At 40.4% G+C, this 12,216-nt stretch overlaps 1 pseudogene; it reads right to left on the bottom strand.

The window, feature by feature from the left end:
- Positions 1-9,845: 9,845 nt before the first annotated feature.
- Positions 9,846-9,964, bottom strand: LOC139386442 (5S ribosomal RNA; annotated as a pseudogene).
- Positions 9,965-12,216: the final 2,252 nt, after the last annotated feature.

Raw genomic sequence — 12,216 nt, 5'->3', positions numbered from 1 at the left:
TGACGAGCTTCTTTGTTGGCACTCCTATATGCCCCATAAACATCACTATTGGGTCTTTTTTTTCGATTAAATCGGTCCATATATACCCAAAATATCCATCTATGGAAACTGTGTGATTCAGAAAAAAACACAGTTTCAAAACGTAGCGTCATTTTTTAAAATTAAAAAAGTTGACGATAAACTTTCACAAAACACTTCAAAATACTTTTGTAATCCAACTTTAGGTATTAGTAAACGTTAATAATCTATCAAATTGATCACGGGGCGATGTGTATTCAATAGCTCCACGTCTTCAAATCATGTTTGGGAAATCTCTCTTCCAAAACTTCCTGTCGGAGACCGGATGGAATGGAATCTCTCTCCTTTGTTTGACCAAGAAATAAACAAGAAATTGACAAGACTGGTGACATCGTGTGGAAGCTGTAGGAATTGCAATCTCAGCCCCATTTCATTTGGTGTCCCTTAAACAATACATGCAAGTGGCGCATGGATATTCTTTCCAGTTTTCAGTGACCACTTTTTCTTTTTCTTCATACTAATCATATGCATATACTATATTCCTGGCATGAGTAGCAGGACGCTGAAATGTTGCGCGATTTTTAACAGAATGTTCGAAAAAGTAGGGGGTCGACTTAAGAGGTTTTTAATGCAACCGCTGTGTCAGATTTTTTTTTAACGAAAAAAGCCTAACATTGCAATAATCTGAGACGGCGCTTAGACGTAACCGCCATGTTGGAGTCAACAGAAATACGAAATTACAACATAAACATTCCCTTACCTTTGATGATCTTTCATCAGAATGTAGTGCAAGGAGTCCTAGTTCCACAATAAATCGTTGTTTTGTTCCATAATGTCCAATACTAGTGTCCAAGTAGCTGCATTTGCTATCACTTTCAGCTCACGTGCCTAAAAACTGAGTGCTGGTCCAAGATAACTCGCACAAAAACTTCAAAAATATATATTCCAGGTCGAATAAACTGGTCAAACTAAGTAGAGAATCAATCTTCAGGATGTTATTATCATATATATCCAATAACATTCCAACCGGATCATACGTTTTCATCTGGAGCCGAATGGAACAGCCGTAGCACCCACAGAGAAATGCGCCACAGCAAAATGGCATTCTGTCGGGACACTGACTATTTTCCCTCCCATTAGATCAAAGTTCACAGCAAATGCTCCATTACACTTTCTACTGATCGAGGACATCTAGTGGAAGGTGTAGGAAGTGCTTCCAGATCCATATCTTGTTGGGAAAGGAGGGGGCGATGACGTCAAAGTTGCCCCAACTTTCAAAATTTCACTTCTTGTTTGGAAGATTGCCTGCTGTTATACTCACAGACATAATTCAAACAGTTTTTAGAAACTTCAGAGTGTTTTCTATCCAATAGTAATAATAATATGCATATATTAGCAATCTAGGGCAGAGTTTGATGCAGTTCACTATGGGCACGCAATTCATCCAAAATGAAAATACTGCCCCCTATCCTCAACAGGTTTTAAATGGTAAAAGATCTTCCATTCCGGTTTCAGTGAGCATGAAAATATATCCTTTTTCGATGCAGACTAAAAATTAAAGCTGAACGAAGCCGGTGATAGTAGGCTTGTGGATGTTCATTTCGAGCTTGTCTGATATTGTTAGCCAACGAGCTATCGTGTTTGCGAGTCGCAGAACCACTGAATTCTATTTTCAAAACCGTGGCAAGTTTAGTATAGTCGTTTGGCACGTGTTGCTCTTGTAGACGGATAAACCTTGTCACATGTCTGTTGGATGTTCGCTTCAAAAGGTAGAGCCTGTCTGCATTCATAGCATTTGGGTAGCCATCCAAGGTGTCCTCTATGTCTGCTAAGAATGTCTCAGTGTCGTTTGGCTTTCCCGGAACGGGGTCAAAGAGGCGGACATTTTTGACGATTTTGTCAATGCGATCCCCTCCAAGGAGCATCTGCACTCTCCCGTGGGGAATTGTGGGCCGAAAGGCAAAGAGGAAAAGTCAAACTGTGGTTGTGTTGACGAGGAGGCCCCAATTCACGGTGGGCCAAATTGCCAAGAGAAAGAGGCTCAAATCTCGGTCTCTGAGCTCCGGATGTGAGCTAGGTTGCTTGGTTTGGTTGTCCCACAATAGCACGTCACTGTACTGGAGTTCCTCCAGATGATACCTAAGGGTGGTGTTCTGCTGCATCGCAGAGTCCACCTGGGAGTTGAGGGTGTTTATTTTAGACACGTAAGTGTCGCCCTTGCTCCGCTCGGCCTCATACTTATCTGTAATGGTTTGCAGTGAGAGGTCTCGAGTGTGGAGTGAGAGATCCAGTGAAGCGATGTCCTCCTTTTGTTTAGAGGTCACATTTTCCAACTTGCTCACCTGGTCTTTCTCATACTTCATTAAATCAGCGACTTCAATGAGTTCTGCTGTTTTGTCCTCCAACTTAGTCATTGTGTTCATTAACTGATCGTCTTTGGTCTGCAGCTTTTGGAATAGAGCATTATTGCTTTGAGTGGTTTCATTCACAACCGCTTGCAGGGCATCAAGTTGCTCGCACCGGTTTCTAGCTAGCTTGTTAGATTAATCTAGTTTTGCGTGGACTTCATCGTATTTAGTTTTGGCTAAAAGAAGTTGTTCCTTTAGAATACGGACTTGGTCAAGAGTTTGTTCGCGTTCTTTGTTATAAGTGTTATCTGTCCTCACACACAGTTCCTCAGCTAGCAGTAGCTTATCCTTTTCGGCTTTCGATGCCAGCTCCCTGTTTCTCTCCACCTGTGCCTTGAACTCCCCCGCTTCCTGCTCGTGCCTTTGCTGGGCACAGAGGTACTGGTGCACTGTCCATCTCTGCTGGTGGGCATAGTTGAGAGCTGAACTGGAGAGAACCTTGACCAGGCCTCCGCCTGGTGGTCTATTTTGAAGAGCATCTATCACAATGTCTGCATTTTTCTTGCTTATGGCATCGAAATCTAACATTTCCAGCCCCTCGGCATAGTTAGGATTGGCATCGTTGCGGAGGTCAGCGATCAATCTTTCAGTGGGTGAAGGTCCACTGATTAGAGGGGAAATGGGTGGAAACCCATTTGATGGATTGCTCATTGTTACGATTATCAGTTATTTCAATTTACGTAATGTTTGGGTTTTTGAGTTGGAGGCTGCAAACACGATTTAAAACTTCTTATGGCTAGGGGTGCCGCTTATGGCTAGGGGTTCCCGCGCTGAAAAGGCAGAGCGGGAAATTCAAACATATTTTTCTGAAATACCAAGAGAAAGAGGCTCAAATCTCGGTCTCTGAGCTCCGGATGTGAGCTAGGTTGCTTGGTTTGGTTGTCCCACAATAGCATGTCACTGTATCCACTTTATGTCCACAAATCTCGGTTTACATTGGCGCCATGTTCAGAAATGCCTCCAAAATATCCGGAGTAATTACAGAGAGCTACGTCATATAACAGAAATACTCATAAACTTTGACGAAAGATACATGTTTTACATATTCCTATATTAGATTCCTCAACACGGGGGCGCTAATATGGCGTGACATTGTATTAGTTAATGTGACGACTGTTGTTCATCGAATGATTAAAGTTTCTAATTGCGTGAATAAACCTTGTTATGGCTGCAATCCCGTTAATGGGATAATTGTCATCCACAACCGCTGAATAGCATAGCGCTAGATTCAATAAATATTACAAAAAATATTTATATTCATGAAATCACAAGTGCAATATAGGAAAACACAGCTGAGCCTTTTGTTAATCCACCTGTCGTGTCAGATTTTGAAATTATGCTTTACAGCGAAAGCAATCCAAGCGTTTGTGTAACTTTATCGATCGCTCGACAAAACATTAAGTACACTTAGCATCAAGTAGCTCGGTCACGAAAATCAGAAAAGCAATCAAACTAATCGTTTACCTTTGATGATCTTTGGATGTTTTCACTCACGAGACTCCCAGTTACACAACAAATGTTCCTTTTGTTCCATAAAGATTATATTTATATCCAAAATACCTCCGTTTGTCTGGCGTGTCATGTTCAGAAATCCACAGGAAAGAGCGGTCACGACAACGCAGACAAATTCCAAATAGTTTCCATAATATCCACAGAAACATGTCAAACGTTTTTTATAATCAATCCTCAGGTTGTTTTTGAAATATATAATTGATAATATATCAACCGCAAATGTCTTTCACAGTAGGAGAGGGAAAAACAATAGCTGTCCAAACTCTGTTGCTCGAGCAAAACTCACGTGACCATTTGACGCGATGTTATCTTTCTGGACAATTTTTCAAAATAAAAGCCTGAAACTATGTCCGAAGACTGTTGACACCTTGAGGAAGCGATAGGAAAAGGAATCTGGTTGATATCCCTTAAATGGAGCAATGGGAGGCTATGGAACATGGAGTTTTCAAAATAGAAGACACTTCCTGTTTTGATTTTCCTCAGGCTTTCGCCTGCAATATCAGTTCTGTTATACTCACAGACAATATTTTGACAGTTTTGGAAACTTTAGAGTGTTTTCTATCTAATACGAATAATAATATGCATATATCAGCAACTGAGACTGAGGAGCTGGCCGTTTACAATGGGCACCTTTTCATCCAAGCTACACAATACTGCTCCTGCAGCCATATGAAGTTAACTGAATCAAGCAATTATTAACTCATTAACCTGGGGCACCATGGGAAAAATTGTTTTTATTGAGTTTCTATTACCCAAATTAACTCAAAGAAAATCAGAATATCGATTTTACAGCAGCCGCTAATTAACCAGTTGCTTCTACCAATCTCGTTCTGAACGTCGTATAGCCCGTGAATCTGCACGGACCCGGGTCTCACCAATGAATTCGTACCACACCAATCTCAGTTGAATATTTATTTACTAAAAAGCTAAAATTATGATAAGAGATACACATAGACAAAACACATTATAGGCTATTGTTTAGAACTTAGTATAATGGGCCAACACACTATGGCGCGTGTTTCCCACAATGGGGATTTCAAAAGAGAGAGAAAAAAGAAAGTACACGAGAAATATACATTTGGGTGAATTTGTCAGCTATGCTATTCTAACCCAGCCTTGCCCCAAACTGCCGCTCTTATGGGTCAGAATATAATGATGTAATTACATGGGGATGATCTCCGAGGATTCTCTGAGTGGACCGTTCAGCTGTTCGATGACGCACTTCTCCTGCGCACCTCCCTGCTCGTCCTCCCGATGTCAGTGTCCTTTTGGCTTAGGAGTCTGTTCCCTCACCCTTTGCTCTGGAAGGGGTCTTCTGAGGACAGACAGCTCTGTAGCTCAGAGCTCACAGCATAGGAATGAAACCCTTCACATACCACGATTCAATGGGAGATGGAGGCTAGGTGGTTCGACTTGAATTCACCCGCTTAGACACAGCTACTCATCTATAGCTTGGATAGAAAATGATTTATTTGTCTTCAAACTTGTTCTGGGTTCGTTGACTTTTTAGACCTTGCTGCAGCTTGGGTCACGTAGTCTCCTTGTAAATTCTATAGTCACAAGTTTTCTACCCTTGGGTCAGAAGTGGGCGTTACCGCCTTTAGGGCAATTCTCTGGGCGTACCAAGTTAATTAATGAGGCAAGGTCTAGATAATATTCAAATCCAATTTTAGACAACTAACTTAACATTTCATCTTCCCCAAAACATTCTCTTTGATTTGGATATTTTCCATACAACGTACAATGTATAAACATCAACCATCTCTACTAGGAAAACTCTTCACATTACAATGTTTTCGTAATAACGTCATCTATTACCCTTTAATAACAAAACAAAAATGACATACATTTCCATATTCCATCTATCGTCATGACCACCATTGTGGCTGACGGAAATCATTGTTCCAAAGTCCCTTTATTTCATGTTTAATGTTCTGAGGCTGGTTCTCCATAGTAACAGGACAAAGGAATTTGTCTGTGGCCTACAATTTACCAGGGCGTGAGTTGTCATAAAACCCTCCACATCTTCAGACCCCTAGATCTCTCCTCCTCTGTTGGGGTTGAGATATAATCTGTAGGGTTGTGGTCTCCTGTAACCTGACCTGGTCAGAACAGTCATGACACCTTCAATGGGAAAAGAGTAGTAAATCGTCATTGAATGAGCGCTAAAGGGGCCTCAGAATATGGCCATTCTGATATAAATTATAAAATTCCTCAGATAAGACCGAAAAAGTGTCTGGAAGTATCAGCAACCCACAGGGTAAGAGTGACAACAGGTCCACATGGGGGAAATCTTAACAAATGGCGTATTGGGTATTTTAAACACAATAGTGTTTTGATTTATTTTTAGGGTTTAACAAGGCAGCTCACCTGTGACCTGTGGCTTGACATTAGATTAGAGGGGGATGCGGCGACTTCGATTACCCTGCAGACTATATTTTTGTTCTTCCCACCAATACAATCCACTGACAACGACCGACGAGGTGTGCGTTCCGAGATGCCTTTTGTTATTTGCCTGTTTGCCCGCCTGTGAAATTGCGCGATTCTTGCAATTCTCTTTCAGCCTCTCATCAACGAGCTGTTTTTGCAGAGTGATAAAAATACGATAGTTATTCACTACTCATATTAGCTACTGGCCTGAGTACACCTGATCTCGTCAGATCTCGGAAGCCATGCAGGGTCGGTCCTGGTTAGTACATGGTTGGGAGACCGCATGGGAATACCGAGTGCTGTAAGCTTTTTGTCACTAGGGGGTGTTCTTGCATCATTTCATCAGCAGAATGAATGACTTGTAGAATTAAAACTCTTTGTCCATTTTTTCCCAAAAGGCTGAAAAATGTGCCCTCGCTTTGAAATAAGTAAGCAAGGTTTGTTTGTATTTCATCCAACGATCTGTGCTACAAAGTGATGGCTACAGTATATGCAATTTCTTCCACTTTTTGAGTGACAGAAAGATGCTTATCTAAATGGTGAAAATGCAACATCTGTTAACTTGTTGACGCACCCCCTCCCAGTATGCAATGAATATCTGTAAAATTCGGTTTACTCCTTGCTGATAGTTCTAGCAGCAGTTTCTGTAGTGTAGTGGTTATCACATAATCTTAACATGCAAACGTTCCCCGGTTTCATCCTGGGCGGAAACAACGCTCTTTGATACTTACAAAAAATTACCATATTTGTAACAGAGAATTCTTCTTGTCATAAATTCCTTCCTTTGGAAATTTGAATTTATGCAATGATTATCTGTAAAATTCGGTTTACTCCTTGCTGACAGTTCTTGCAGTAGTTTCTGTAGTGTAGTGGTTATCATGTTAGCTTAACACGCGAAAGGTCCCCGGTCCGAAACCGGGCGGAAACAGTGCTCTTTGTCACATGCAATAATTACCGTAGTTGTAATAGAGAGTTATTTTTCATAAATGCCTTATTTTCTAAATTTGAATTCATGCAATGAAAATCTGTAAAATGCAGTTTACTCCTTGCTGACAATTCAAGCAGCAGTTTCTGTAGTACAGTGGTTATCACGTACCCTTAACATGCAAAAGTACCCCGTTTTCATCCTGGGTGGAAACAGCGCTCTTTGATACATACAAAATTACCATATTTGGAAAAGATAATTATTCTTGTCATCAATGCCTTCCTTTGGAAAGTGCTGATAGTTCTTGCAGCAGTTTCTGTAGTGTACTAGTTATCACCTCTGCTTAAAATCCCCAACTACAGTACAGTTTCCCTCACACCATTTTCCTAATTCTAAAAATAAATCTTTGCGCTCTATTTCAGTATTTGGCGCCAAAATATCTATAATTCTAAAAACCATACTCATATATTCAAAATCTAAAATTAAAATCCTCCCATTATTATCATTATACGTATGTTTCACATTATCTACCACATCCTTCCTCAATAAAATAGCAACACCACTTGAATTCCCCCTGCCATTGTTAACAAAAATAAAATCTCTCCATATTTTTTAAAATAACTCCATAACTTCTAAAATACATATATTGTCCCAATGTGTTTCTTGAAGGCATAAAATATCAGAATTCTTCATTTTTACTATTCTTTGGAATTTTTCCATTGTTCTTAAACCATTCGCATTGATTGACATAAAATTAAACATTCCAATAAATAATAAAAATAAATATTTTCTCATTATCCTCTACCTGTTGTCATGTTTTTCTTCCCTTGCTGTCCTTTTTCACCTCCACCGATGCTTTCCTCTTCCTGTAGCCTCCCCTTGTTCTATCAATCTTTTCCATGTCTTCTGAATCTGAAATGGACTCTAAATCCATCTCATCCAACCAACTCAAAATATTTTTTCCTGTGCCTGTTGTGCTTCCTGTATCCATTTGCGTCTCCTGTATCGTTGTCAGCGTCCCACTCCCCTCCACTTCACCTCCTTCCGAGGCACCCACATAGCCCGAGGCCCCCCCCAAAATCTGTGAGTCCCCAGTGCCTCCACCCAGCCCACTCCCCCCCTCCTCCTGAAAACTCCCTCTTCTTATTTCTGAATCAATACTGCCCCCTATTTCATTCGTCTTCTGTTCCATCTTCTCCCCTCTTCTTTTCTCCGTCTCTCCATCCTCCACCAGGTCCTCTACTCCATCTTCTTCTCCTTCTTGCGGTGACACAACTGCTTCCTCGAAAAGTTCCTGCCTCCCCTCTTCAGCCAAAACCTCTCCACAGTTGCGCTCCTCTAGTCTCTTTCGGCATCCACCACAAAAAGACCTTTCCTTCCCTCCAACACATTCCCTCGCATAATGACCCTGTTTACCACACTTGAACTCAGGGCAGTCTTTGACTATGTGCCCAGGCTAGATACACAGTCGACAAACCCTGACCTGACCATGTATTACTCTAAAATACTCTCCTCCCTCCAGTGTCTCAAATTTTGTCAAATATGGCAATGATTGTACTGTTTCAGTGAATTTTACTTTACAAAATCTTGTTCCGTCCACTATCTCCATACCTGGCCAAACTCTCCTCCTTATTTCTGAGACAGCAGTTACACCCCAGCTACTCAGCTTATCCAGTATAACTTTGTCTTCGATGTGTACAGGAAAAGTCATGAAAGATACGACTAGCTCGTTTGCAATCATATCTCTCGCCATGATCCTTGTGTCTTTTATCATTAAACCATCCATTAAACGATCCTTTCCTTTTCCATTTCGCATTATAATTTCGTACTTTCTTTCTCCTTTCATTCTACATCCAACCACCTTCCCACACACCTCCTTAATCGAAAGTAGTATCTCCATCGTTGTAACTTTATCTTCTCCCATCAACTCCACTGCCACCGTAAATTCTTTGCCATATTTCAGGCCTCCTTCATCTCCATGTTTCTTCCGTTGAGCATTTTCTTTGTCCTTGTCCATTCCGTTAGTCACTGCCATGTTGTCCGTCATAATAAACATAAATGAGACCGAAAAACAAAACTCAAAGGGGGAAAAAAACGAACCAAACTTAAACTTGTTCAAATGCAAAAATTCAAAATTATACTTCAAAAAAACGTTGAAAATAGCCAAAAAAAGTTCTCAAGCAAACAAACACTCACTCACAACTTAATCACCAACACCTGTCTCACTTTCCAAGCAAGAAGTGCTCACTCAGGCTGGTATGGTCGTAAGCGAGACATTATCTCTTGTTGCACTATTTCAAGTCAAAGTGAGTCTGATTAACAGATGTTGCATTTTCACCATTTAGATAAGCATCTTTGTGTCACTGAAAAAGTGGAAGAAATTGCATATACTGTAGCCATCACTTTGTAGCACAGATCGTTGGATGAAATACAAACAAACCTTGCTTGCTTATTTCAAAGCGAGGGCACATTTTTCAGCCTTTGGGGAAAAAACGGACAGAGTTTTAATTCTTCAGGTCAGTGATGCTGATGAAATGATGCAGTGGACAAAAAGCTTACAACACTAGGTATTCCCAAGCGGTCTCCTATCCAAGTACTAACCAGGCCCGACCCTGCTTAGTTTCTGAGATCTGACGAGATCAGGCTTACTCAGGCTGGTATGGTCGTAAGCAAGAAACTCTCTTGGTGCACTATGTAAAGTCAAAATGAGTCTGATTAACCGTTTGCGTGTAGGGGGCAGTATTTTTGTTTTTGGCTAAAAAACGTACCCATTTGAAACTGCCTATTTCTCAGCCCCAGAAACTAGAATATGCATATCATTTTCAGATTAGGATAGAAAACACTCTAAAGTTTCCAAAACTGTCCAAATATTGTCTGTGACTATAACAGAACTGATATTGCAGGCGAAAACCTGAGTAAAATCCAATCAGGAAGTGCCTCTTATTTTAAAACCGCTCTGTTCCTATGCATGCCTAGCCTCCATTTAATAGAGTTGTGATAACATACTATGTCGTGGAGTAACAATATTATCCTTGTCTGCAAAAGCCAACTTTGACCTGGAGGCATGCTTTGTAGACCATTCAAAAGCGTTCCGATACCTTGTCCCCAAGAAAAAAAACACGTTATGATATCTTATAGACAGTAGTAGGCAAATGAAGGGACAAAGTTCCAATATTAAGATTTTGGAATAACATTTCTAGGGTCTATTTGTTTGTAATTGGAAACACGCCCCTTTCGAATTTCGTCCCGTTCCTAAACACATCCATCCTATAGTGTAGGTTTTGAAGATTCATAATCTATGTTTGTAGTCATCAAAAGAAGATTGAGGAACGGTTGGTAGATCCAAGAAGTACAAGCCCCCACATCATTCTCCAACCTCTGAAGTGTTGTCTTTGATGTGTGCATTTTCAAGTACCCTTTAATATTTAGTGTCTGTCTGTCTGGTAGAGTGGTGGTTATGGTGACTGCTCCCCAAACCAGAGTTTGAGAGTTCAAATCTGAGGAGAGAATTTTTTTAGAGAGCCATTTTTGATGTTGCCTTTTGTTGGCATGAAAGAGCTAACTTGAGGTTTGTACCCCCTAGTTCAAATCCCAGAGAAACAGTTAATGTCGCAACTTCTTTCTTGTTGCCTTTGTGGGCCTGAAAGAGAAAACAAGAGGTATGTAGGGGAAAAGGGGCTAGTTCCCATCAAATAGCAAGAATGAAGTGACACCTTGTTCCAAATGTGATTTCAATAGAGTTGTGATAGCATACTATGCTGTGGAGTAACAATACAACCATACCCTGCAAAAGCCAACTTTTACCTGGGGCCATTCTTTGAAGACCATTCAAACGTGTTCCTAGTCTTGGTCCCCCTGAAGAAAGCCACATGTTAAGATAGTTTAAAAATAGTTGTAGTAGTAGTTATGGTGGTGAATTCCCAAAGGAGAGGTTGTGAGTTAAATTCCTTTCAAGAGCATGCCAACTTGCTTTTGTTGCCTTGACAGAACAATGTTGAGGTGGGGTTCCGGAAGGACATAGACAGCAATGGAAATGGGATTATAAAATGTTAGGGTACAGCAACTGGTGTTGAGTAAGAGTGCTGATCTACGATCAAACCCACCCCTGTCCATATAATCTTATTCCAGAGACAACTGATTCAGAATGATCTAGGCAAAGCTGATCGTAGAAAAGTGCTCCTCTGTACGCATTTATGAAATGTCTCAGGCTAAGACTGCTGAACTGGAATCAGTACCCCCCACCCCCCAACAAAGTAATGTTATTCATTCTACTCACAAATGCTAAACAGATCCTAGTTCAGCACTCCTACTTCAAGCCACCAAGTGAATGTTGGGTATTGGGTGCTAAATGTCTTGAACAGTGGTTGAAAAAGCACCCAATTGTCATACTTGAGTAAAAGTAAAGATTTGTTAATAGAAAATGTCTCAAGTAAAAGTGAAAGTCACCCAATAAAATACTAAGTAAACGTCATTGCTAAAAGATACTTAAGTATCAGTGGTAAAAGTATAAATTATTTGACCTTCCATATTATTAAGCAAACCAGACAGCACAATTCTCTTGTATTTTTATTTAAGAAATAGCCATGGGAACACTCAGACATAATTTACAAACGAAGCATGTGTTTAAGTGAGTCCGCTAGATCAGAGGCAGTAGGGATGTTCTCTTGATAAGTGTGTGAATTGGACCATTTTCCTGTCCGGCTTAGCATTCCAAATGCAAAAAGTACTTTTGGGTGCCAGGGAAACTGTATGGAGTAAAAAAATATATTATTTTCTTTAAAAAGTGTGGCGAAGTAAAATTGAATGTTGTAAAGAAACGGAAAGAGTAAAAGTACAGATACAAAAACCCCAGATATAAACAGAATGTAGTGGAGTACTTTAAATACATTTTTGTTAAGTAATTTACACCACTGGACTTGAAAG

This window comes from Oncorhynchus clarkii, chromosome 27, assembly GCF_045791955.1.
Source record: "Oncorhynchus clarkii lewisi isolate Uvic-CL-2024 chromosome 27, UVic_Ocla_1.0, whole genome shotgun sequence".
Taxonomy (NCBI): domain Eukaryota; kingdom Metazoa; phylum Chordata; class Actinopteri; order Salmoniformes; family Salmonidae; genus Oncorhynchus; species Oncorhynchus clarkii.
Note: the sequence above shows the minus strand (reverse complement) of the source record. Positions and strands in the feature narration are given on the sequence as shown.